Genomic DNA, 12,134 nt, shown 5'->3' with positions numbered 1-12,134 from the left:
ACAGTTTGGTGGTTCCTCAAAAAAATAAAAATAGAGCTACTACATGATCCAGCAATCCCAGTCCTGGGTATATACCCCAATAGAAGGAAATCAGTATATCCAAAAGAAAAGAAATCAGTATATCAGAGAGATATCTGCACTCCCATGTTTGTTGCATCACTGTTCACAATAGCTAAGATTTGGAAGAAATGTAAATATCCATCAACAGACGAATGGATAAAGACAATGTGTTACACACACACAGAAGAGTACTATTCCACCATAAAAAAGAATGAGATCTTGTTATTACCAGCAACATGGATGGAAGTGGGGATCATTATGTTCATTGAAATAAGTGAGGACAGAAAGACAAACATTGCATGTTCTCACTTATGTGTTGGATCTAAAAATCAAAACAATAGAACTCATGGACATAGAGAGTAGAAGGATAATTACTAGAGGCTGAAAAGGGTAGTGTGGGGCTGGAGGGGAGGTGGGGATACTTAATGGTTACAATAAATAGAGACAATAAACAAGTCCTACTATTTGATAGCACAATAGGGTGACTATAGTCAACAATATCTTAATTGTACATTTTAAAATAACTAAAAGAGTGTAACTGGATTGTTTGTAACACAACAGATAAATGCTTGAGGGGGTAGATACTCCATTTGTCACGATGTGATTATTTCACATTCCATACTTGTATTAAAACATCCTATGTACTCCATAAAATTAAAATTAAATATATTTTTTTAAATTGCCTGTTGAGGGACATCTTGGGTGTTTCTAGCTTTTGGCTAATACAAATAAAACTACTATGTATAAAAAAATTAAATTAAATTAATAAAAGAGACAAAAGTTGAAAAAAAAATAATTTGAGTACACATTTCTCCAAAGAAGATATATATATACATAGCCATATAGTCAATAAGCGTATGAAAAGATTCTCACTATCATTAGTCATTAAGGGTAATTAAGGATGTATTAGTTCATTCTCACACTGTTATAAAGATACTACCTGAGACTGAGTAATTTATAAAGGAAAGAGGTTTAATTGATTCACAGTTTCACATGGCCGGGAAGGCCTCAGGGAACTTACAATCATGGTGGAAGGAAAAGGGGAAGCAAGGACCATCTTACAGCAGGAAGGTGGGAGGGGAACTGTCAAACACCAGATGTTGTGAGCACTCACTCACTATCAAGAGAAAAGCATGGAAGAAACCGCCCCTATGATCCAATCATCTCCTACCAGGTCCCTCCCTTGACACCTGGAGATTACAATTCCAGATGAGATTTGGGTGGGGACACAATGTCAAACCATATCAAAGGAAATGCAATGGATGGCTACAAACTGAAAGATAGTTGACGGTAGCATTTACAAAGATGTGGATAAATTGTGTGCCTTATATATTGAAGAATATAAAATAATGCAACTGCTTTGGAAAACAGTTTAGCATTTTCTCAAATAGTTAAATATAGAATTACCTTATTACCTAGTGATTTCACTCCTAGGTGTACCCCCAGGAGAATTGGAAACATATATTTATATAACAACCTGTACATGAATGTTCATACCATTATTTTGTATGCTAATAGAATAATTTTAATTGGAAACAACTCAAATATCTATCAGCAAATGAATGGATTTGCTATATGTACGTGCTATATGCATACAGTGGAATATTTTTCAGCCATAAAAACGAATGAAGCATTTCTAGATGGTACAACATAAAAGAACCTTGAAAACATACTATCCAGAAGAAGCTAGATACTAAATGCCACGTTACAGAATGATTTCATTTAGATGAACTGTACAAAATAGGCAAATAGATAGTGAATTGCCAGGGCCTGTATGGAAATAGGTAAGGGTGACTGGCTATTCATGAATTATACATTTTAAAATCATCAGTTTTATAGTATGTTAATTGTGTCTCAGATTTTTAAAATCCTCAAGTAGAATAAACCGACAAAAATTACTATCAAGACTATTGTGGTGGAAGTGACAGGGTGTAGCACACCTTTTTGTATTATCAAGACTTCACCATGGAGTACAAACTTGTGAGACCAGCAGCAATAAAACCTGAACAGATGAGGATTGATTTCTCCCCTCGGGGCAGCAACTGTGATGGTGGGCCCCAAACAGAATGCATGGTAAATAATGAGGATGAGGGAGCCATGATTAATGTAGGTATCCCCATTAGGTTTTAAGAAGAGATGGGAAGGAAAACTTAGACAAGGACAGGGCTGCCTGCTAATAAAAAATGTAAAATGCTGTAGTCTTCTAATTCAGGTGTTAAGAAAAACAAGGCCTAATTTTATAGTAATGCACTTTCAAAGCCAAAGCACATGGTTTTCGAATTTATCATTTAAAAAATCCACATTGAGCAAAGTCCAGTAGTTATTCTGGTAGAAAATATTCATCTTTATGTTAAGGAATTATAATTCTCTTGCTAATTTAATAAAAGCTTTTCTTAGAGATGGATATTTCACTTTGTAAAATGATTTTTGGCCATTTATTTAGAGCATCATATGTTTTTATCTTATTAATGAGATGAATTTTAGTAGCATAATTCTCAATGTAACTCATTTTTCTAATTTTAAATTAATTCTACTTGATAATTTTACAGAGTTCTTACATCTAGTACTTTATTCTAAATGTGTTAAAATGTCATATTATATAAGCTTTAAAATCTTTATACATGATAACAAAGAGTTTGTAAGGTTTTTTCGCTATGTTTTATAGTTTTATCCTCATGTTAAGTTACAATTGTATTCAGAAGCATTGCAGTGCTATCTATACTCATAATTTATTTCCTAAAGTCTTTAAAATTTTTAATGAGTCACTCAAAAAGTTGAAAATGTGAACATATTTTATTTTTGATAATTTATTTCAAGCATTAAACTTCCTGAGATCAGAGTTTGATACTGTGACAGAAACCAGAATTCGGAGAGGTTTGGGTTACTAGAAAATGTGGAGCAGAATACCAGGAGGACAATACTGCACTGAAAGGCAGCTTAGGAGAACTGCAAAATAGTTTCCTCCCTTTTTCCACCGAGTACTAAGATACATGGGAATGGGATGAAACTCTCCAAAGATGCAGAAAAAACAACCATAGAAGAGCAGGCTCACTAAATCCTGTAGGTAAGACAGGATCATTAGGGAGAGTCCTCAGAAGGAACATGCCTTAGTAGTAGGGCTAAATTAGCTTCAGAATAAAGGCTCCTCTGTATTTGGCATAATAAATAATAAAATGCAAAGCTTGAAATAATCAAGCTGTTGCCAGTTAACTCTGTGCTAAACCAACATCCAATATCTTTTTTAGAAATACAGGCAACTTTGAGACTTAAGCCCAATGAAAAATTGTCAGGTGTGCAAATAAAATAGAGAACCATGAAAAAATCTATCAATGGAAATAAAGATTCTATAATTAGCATTCAAAGTAAAACAGATATTATAAATCTTTAAAATATGCTCGCAGAAATAAAGAAAAGAAGAAACATAATAAAGAAGTTAAATAACCATGAATTAAAGGCTAAATTGAACTTGATAAAAATGAAAAATATAGTATTAGAAAAGAAAAATACATTGAGACTGAATTACCAACAGATGTAAGAAACAATTGGTTAACTTAAAGATATTATGCATATTCATAAATAAGAAAAGAGAACAACACTAAGAAAAATGAACAGATCCTCAGTGAAACGTAGAATAAGTGGTTTCATATATAAGTAATGGGGGTTACAAATGGGGAGGAGAAAGAAGGAACCAACAGAAAGTATTATATTTAAAATGGGTGAAGTTTATTTTTACAAATAATTTCTCATTAAAATTAATTTTTAAAATTCTAAAAGTGTCAGGTTGGCTTCTGTCATTTAGAGCTATTGAGAAGTGTCAGGTTAATTTTTTCTCTTTTGTTGGCAGTATACCCTTCACTTTTGAACAAATGCTGAAGTTAGCGAAAATTATTTTATTATACTTAGCATGCTATGTACTGTAAGTGAAGCAGTAAATACTATGGTAACACAATTTGTTAGAATGGGTCAAAATTTGTTGGTCTTTTTTGCAGATTTTAGGAGGCCCAAGGATTAACAACCCTAACTTCATACCTCCAGCAATACCTCCATATTGTACTTTACCCTAGTCCCCACATAAGAAGTTGCTAATGGTTATCTGTTGGGTTTGCTTACATTTATTTCTTGATCAATTGATTTCTTTTTCCTCCATACATGTGGTGAATTACTGGCTGGTCACTTCTCTTCTTGCACTAGTTTTGCCTGCAATATATATGGTTGCAGAAGCCATTTATCTTGGTTTTGAAGTTGTTAAAAGATTTCCCTCTTTACCTGTGAAAATTGGGAAAACTCTAGGAAAGTAAATGTGTGGGTGCAGAAAACCATATTAGAGAAGTTTGGGGAATTTTAAAAAGAAGCTGAGATAATGAATGTAACATGATTTCTCTTATTCCACTATGTGTAAGACCCCAGGAGTACGCATTTAAAAAATAATATCTGATTTAAATTTGTTGTAATAAAGAAATAAACCTTTGGCAATTATGCATTAGACATGTTTCAATAGTTTTAGTGGAAGTGACATCAAACTCTGCATTGACTTGAATGCACAGTTCTATCAAAACATTAAAACCAGATCTAAATATATGTCTATATGGACAAAACTTACATTCTGCTAATCTAAAACATAAAAATATATAGATTCTTCAAACTGTGTACTAACATGAAGTCAAATGGAAATTAATGAAGTAAGTTACTTCTGTGTTTTAGTATTTACTTTTTTAAATTTTTCTGCTAAGATGGATCTTAGAGAAGACAGATAAAACCTTCAGTTCTATAGATATTTAAATTGAAGACATAATTATACTGCTGCAGTTGGCTAAGTGAAGTTCTACTTAAAAGAGGAGTTGTGATACAATTTTCTTTAATAATTTCTACTAAAAGGACACCAACATCATCTTTTATCTTATATTTTCTTAACTGACAAGAAATAAGAAACTTTTGCTTTTGTTTTTCTTTATTTCCAAAATACCATCTCTGGAGCTATATTCAATTTGAGGGACAGGTAAAGAAAATAATTAAGTTGTTTATAGCCAACTTTTTACTAAAAACAAATATATATGTTACGAAATGTAATTGTACAACCTAGTTGCTTGCATGTAACAATTCCTTAAATAAGAAGGCATGGAACACAACTATTGCTTGATTTTTTATAATTTTAAAACAAAAGAAGATAAAAATTCAAATGAGAGAAAAGAGAAAGCAGAAACATTTTAGGAGACGATAATAATTTCACAATAAACAAATGAACACATTTGGAAAGAGTCTGCAGTAGTAACCTGAAAGGCAGTTGACAAGTACAGCCTGATTGAGAAGCACATATGACATCAGGAACAAAACCAAAAGAGAGAGAGAGAATAATGTTTAGTAGAAAACAACATAAAGAAACTTCAAACCCTGACACCAGCCAAAAATCTTTCCTAGGCTGAGAAATAATTACAAACAGTAGAAAATACTCATTTGATATTTACTAAACTGTCACAGCTTCAAGCTAGGATACATTCCATGACCTTAAACAATCTTGAGTCTCCTTTCAAGATAAATGAAGCACAAAGCAGAACCATTCACTCTTTTAAAGAGGGTCAAGCATACTAGACCACAGTGAGTTTCAGCACACACAGATGTGGTATTGAGGAATTGAAAGTAAACCAAGGTCCGCATGTGGGCATCAAGTCATAACAGGCTAGAGTTGATAAACTTTCTGTCTTTTCTTATCTCTTTGTGACTTAACCTAACAATTGTCCACATTTATGTGACAGAGAGACAGCCCTGGGAAAATAGTGATAAAGGCAAATTTATCTGGTGCCTACGTGTTAATTATATCAGCACTCTTAGTTTTTCTTCTCAGGCATCTGTTTCCTACCCTCCAATTTCATGAGACCCTGCTCCAGGATACCTGTTAAATAATAAATTTTTAGCATCAGAGCATTACTCACTTATATAATATTAGAGAAAGCAAATCTCTTAGATCTCACCTTATGATCATACATCTAATTCTCTTCCAATGAGACCAACTTAGATAAAGTATATAATCAGGGCAATTGATCCCAGGGACAAATTTCATTAACCATGACTGTGTGGTAGTGATGCTGGTGGTGAAAAACTTAGTGGTAGGAGCCATGGGATCACGGGGAGCCGGATCCAAGGAAACACCCATGGTCTGACTTTTCTCTGTTTCTTTTCACCAGATGACTTGGTTTCAAACTATGAGGCCAGTGGCCCCAGGAATTCCAAAATTGTTAACAATCTATTTCTTAGACTTGTGCATTCCATAACTTACCACTTGTTTATTCTTCTAGCAAGGAGAAATATATCTTAACAGAATTTATCATGAGCTTTAAATATAATATGTGGTATGTATATATTTTAAACATAATACCTTGGAATCTTCCTAGGTTACCAATTTACAAGGATATTCATGGTCACTATGTGAGTATTAGCTTGGAAATCTTGGAGAAAGTGTATCTGCTTGGACAATTTTATTTATTATCTGCATTCATCTTGAGTCAACTAAAGCTCAAAGACATTAGGTATCTTACCTAAAGTCACATGGCTAAGATATGATGAAATATTGAAAAGGGCTATTTCTGGGAGCAATATGTTCATATGACTATATTAATGATGTTCTGAAGAATCAAGTTCTGAAAAGCCATGAAAACAGTTGCCAGATAAAATACAGTATGCTCATAAAATTTGAATTTCAGAAAAGCAATGTAATTTGTATAAGTATGTCCCAAATATTGCATGAGATATATTTATGCTAAAAATTATTCTTTGTTAAATTTCAAACTTACCTTAGCGTGTGGAATTTTTATTTACTAAACCTGACAATCCAACCCATGACCCATGCAAATTGCCATAAACTCTGCCTGCTTATTATTTGATAACATGAAAGGCTCTATCAGAGAAATTTGATGACAAATAAGAACACATTGAGAAGAAACATCTACTTACCAAAGACTGTGCTGAAACAAAAAATATATGGCCAAGTCCTCTACTCTCACAGAGTTTATAATTAAGTCATGCGGAGGAAAATAACCCATACAAAGTAACAATGAGTGAAACAAGAAAATGAGCTAGTAGGTATTGTGAGTTATGAAGAGAAGAAAATCAAAGAATATCAACTAGCGAGGGAAGATATCTTTAAGGGAGTGGAGAGGATGAATAGTTGGAAAGTGAAACTGTCTGGGAAAAGTATTGTAAATTGCTTCTGATTCTTTCACTTGTGAAACTCAGGAAATTTCAATACATTTCAATGCCTGTGATTGAATATGTGCAAAGGAAGCCAAAGTTCTCTCCCAATCAGAGACAGAAACATAAGTGTATTCATCAAGAGAGGAATAATGAACAGACATAAGAGGAGACAATGATGTGAAGGTAAGAAAGCTTTGAAGAGAGTAGATCAGTTATTCTCAGTTAGGATCTCGATAGTGGCATCAATATTACCTACGAATTTATTAGAGATGCAAGTCCTACGCTTCACCCCAAAAATGCTGAACCAGAATACCTGGGGCCAAGGCCCAGCCATCACTATTTTATTTCTATTTTTATTATACTTTAAGTTCTGGGTTATGTGGGCAGAACTTCCAGCTTTGTTACATAGGTATACACGTGCCATAGTGGTTCGCTGCACCCATCAACCCAACACCTACATTAGATATTTCTCCTAATGTTATCCCTCCCCTAGCCCCCCACCCCCCCAACAGACCCTGGTGTGTGATGTTCCCCTCCCTGTGTCCATGTGTTCTCGTTGTTCAATTCTCACTTATGAGTGAGAACATGTGGTGTCTGGTTTTCTGATCTTGTGATAGTTTGCTGAGAATGATGGTTTCCAGCTTCATTCATGTCTCTGCAAAGGACATGAACTCATTCTTCTTTATGGCTGCATAGTATTCCATGGTGTATATGTGCCACATTTTCTTAATCCAATCTATCACTGATGGACATTTGGGTTGGTTCCAAGTGTTTGCTATTGGGAATAGTGCCTCAGTGAACATACGTGTGCATGTGTCTTTATCACAGAATGATTTATAATCCTTTGGGTATATGCCCAGTAATGGGATTGCTGGGTCAAGTGGTATTTCTAGTTCTAGATCCTTGAGGAATTGTCACACTGTCTTCCACAATGGTTGAACTTATTAACGCTCCCACCAACAGTGTAAAAGCATTCCTATTTTTCCACAACCTCTCCAATATCTGATGTTTCCTGACTTTTTTTTTTTTTTTTTTTTTTTTTTTGAGACGGAGTCTCGCGCTGTGTCACCCAGGCTGGAGTGCAGTGGCGCAATCTCGGCTCACTGCAAGCTCCGCCTCCCAGGTTCACGCCATTCTCCTGCCTCAGCCTCCAAGTAGCTGGGACTACAGGCGCCCGCCACCACGCCCGGCTAGTTTTTTGTATTTTTAGTAGAGACGGGGTTTCACCATGTTAGCCAGGATAGTCTCGATCTCCTGACCTCGTGATCCACCCGCCTCGGCCTCCCAAAGTGCTGGGATTACAGGCTTGAGCCACCGCGCCCGGCCGTTTCCTGACTTTTTAATGATTGCCATTCTACCTGGCATAAGATGGTATCTCATTGTAGTTTTGATTTGCATTTCTCTAATGACCAGTGATGGTGAGCATTTTTTCATATATCTTTTGGCTCCACAAATGTCTTCTTTTGAGAAATGTCTGTTCATATCCTTTGCCCCCTTTTAGATGGGCTGTTTTTTTCTTTTAAATTTTTTTAAGTTCTTTGTAGATTCTGAGTATTACCCCTTTGTCAGAGGAGTAGATTGCAAAAATTTTCTCCCATTCTGTAGGTTGCCTGTTCACCCTGATGATAATTTCTTTTGCTGTGCAGAAGCTCTTTAGTTTAATTAGATCCCCATTATCAATTTTGACTTTTGCTGCCATTGCTTTTCATGTTTTAGACATAAAGTCTTGCCCAAGCCTATGTCCTGAATGGGATTGCCTAAGTTTTCTTCCAGGATTTTTATGGTTCTACGTCTTATGTTTAAGTCGTTCATGAATCTTGAGTTGATTTTTATATAAGGTGTAAGGAAGGGGTCCAGTTTCAATTTTCTGCATATGGCTAGCCAATTTTCCCAACATCAGGGAATCTTTTCCCCATTGCTTGTGTGTGTCAGGTTTGTCAAAGATCAGATGATTGTAGATGTGTGATGTTATTTCAGAGGCCTCCGTTCTGTTCCATTGGTCTCTATATCTGTTTTAGTACCAGGGCCATACTGTTTTCGTTACTGTAGCCTTGTAGTATAGGTCGAAGTCAGGTAGTGTGATGCCTCCAGCTTTGTTCTTCCTGCCCAGGATTGTCTTCGCTACGCAGACTCTTTTTAGGTTCCATATGAAATATTAAGTAGTTTTTTCCAATTCTGTGAAAAAAATCATTGGTAGCTTAATAGGGATAGCATTGAATCTAAAATTTCTTTGGGCAATATGGCCATTTTCGTGATAATGACTCTTCCTATCCATGAGAATGGAATGTTTTTCCATTTGTTTGTGTTCTCTCTTATTTCCTAGAGCAGAGGTTTGCAGTTCTCCTTGAAGAGGTCCTTCACATCCCTTGTAAGTTGGATTCCTAGGTATTTTATTCTCTTTGAAGCTATTGTGAATGGGAGTTCACTCATGATTTGGCTGTTTGTCTGTTATTGGTGTATAGGAATGCTTGTGATTTTTGCACATTTATTTTGTATCCTGAGACTTTGCTGAAGTTGCTTATCAGCTTAAGGAGATTTTGGGCTGAGACGATGGGGTTTTCTAAATATAAAATCATGTCATCTGCAAATAGAGACAATTTGACTTCCTCTCTTCCTATTTGAATACCTTCTATTGCTTTCTCTTGCCTGACTGCCCTGGCCAGAACTTCTAATACAACGTTGAGTAGGAGTGGTGAAGGAGGGCATCCTTGTCTTGTGCCAGTTTTCAAAGAGAATGCTTCCAGTTGTTGCCCATTCAGTATGATGTTGGCTGTGGGTTTGTCATAAATAGCTCTTATTATTTTGAGATACGTTCCTTCAATACCTTGTTTGTTGACAGTTTTTAGCATGAAGGACTGTTGAATTTTGTTGAAGGCCTTTTCTGCATCCATTGGGATAATCGTATGGTTTTCTCGTTGGTTCTGTTTATGTGATATATTACGTTTATTGATTTGTGTATGTTGAACCAGGCTTGCATCCCAGGGATCGTGGTGGATAAGCTTTTTGATGTGCTGCTGGATTTGGTTTGCCAGTATTTTATTGAGGATCTTAGCATCGATGTTCATCAGGGACATTGGTATAAAGTTCTCTTTTTTTGTTGTGTCTCTGCCAGGCTTTGGTATCAGGATGATCCTGGCCTCATAAAATGAGTTAGGGAGGATTCCCTTTTTTTCTATTGATTGGAATAGTTTCAGAAGGAATGGTACCAGCTCCTTCTTGTACCTCTGGTAGAATTTGGCTGTGAATCCATCTGGTCCTGGACTTTTTTTGGTTGGTAGGCTATTAAGTATTGCCTCAATTTCAGAGGCTGTTATTGGTCTATTCAGAGATTGAACTTCTTCCTGGTTTAGTCTTGGGAGGGTGTATGTGTCCAGGAATTTACCCATTTATTCTAGATTTTCTAGTTTATTTGTGTAGAGGTGTTTATATCATTCTCTGATGGTAGTTTGTACTTCTGTGGGATTGGTGGTGATATCCCCTTTATCATTTTTTATGGTGCATATTTGATTCTTCTCTCTTTTCTTCATTGTTAGTCTTCCTAGTGGTCTATCAATTTTGTTGATATTTACAAAAACCCAGCTCCTGGATTTATTGATTTTTTGAAGGGTTTTTTATGTCTCTATCTCTTTCAATTCTGCTCTGATCTTAGTTATTTCTTGTCTTCTGCTAGATGTTGAATATATGTGTTCTTGCTTCTCTAGTTCTTTTAATTGTGATGTTAGGGTGTCGATTTGAGATCTTTCTTGTTCTCTCGTGGGCATTTAGTGCTATAAATTTCCCTCTAAACACTGCTTTAAATGTGTTCCAGAGATTCTGGTATGTTGTTTCTTTGTTCTCATTGGTTTCAAATAACATCTTTATTTCTGCCTTCATTTCATTATGTACCCAGTAGTCATTCAGGAGCAGGCTGTTCAGTTCCATGTGGTTGTGTGGTTTTGAGTGAGTTTCTTAATCCTGAGTTCTAATTTGATTGCACTGTCATCTGAGAGACAGTTTGTTATGATTTCTGTTCTTTTACATTTGCTGAGGAGTGCTTTACTTCCAATTATGTGGTCAGTTTCAGAATAAGTGTGATGTGGTGCTGAGAAGAATATATATTCTCTTGATTTGGGGTGGAGAGTTCTATAGATGTCTATTAGGTCTGCTTGGTGCATAGCCGAGTTCAATTCCTGGATATCCTTGTTAACCTTCTGTCTTATTGATCTAATATTGACAGTGGGGTTTTAAAGTCTCCCATTATTATTCTGTGGGAGTCTAAGTCTCTTTGCAGGTCTCTAAGGACTTGCTTTATGAAGCTAGGTGCTCTGTATTGGGTGCATATATATTTAGGATAGTAAGCTCTTCTTGTTGAATTGATCCCTGTACCATCACGTAATAGCCTTCTTTGTCTCTTTTGATCTTTGTTGGTTTAAAGTCTGTTTTATAAGAGGCTAGGATTGCAACTCCTGGTTTTTTTTTTTTTTTTTTTTTTTGGTTTTTTTTTTTGGCTTTCCATTTGCTTGGTAGATCTTCCTCCATCACTTTATTTTGAACCTATGTGTGTCTCTGCATATGAGCTGGCTCTCTTGAATACAGCACACTGATGGGTCTTGACTCTATCCAATTTGCCAGTCTGTGTCTTTTAATTGAGGCATTTAGCCCATTTACATTTAAGGTTAATATTGTTATGTGTGAATTTGATCCTATCATTATGATGCTAGCTGGTTTTTTTGCCCATTAGTTAATGCAGTTTCTTCATAGTGTCAATGTTCTTTAAAATTTGGAATGTTTTTGCAGAGACTGGTACCTGTTGTTCCTTTCCATGTTTAGTGCTTCCCTCAGGAGCTCTTGTAAGGCAGGTCTGGTGGTGACAAAAATCCCTCATCATTTGCTTGTCTGTAAAGGATTTT

Source organism: Theropithecus gelada, chromosome 13 (assembly GCF_003255815.1).
Source record: "Theropithecus gelada isolate Dixy chromosome 13, Tgel_1.0, whole genome shotgun sequence".
Lineage (NCBI taxonomy): Eukaryota > Metazoa > Chordata > Mammalia > Primates > Cercopithecidae > Theropithecus > Theropithecus gelada.
This window is presented reverse-complemented; position numbering follows the sequence as displayed.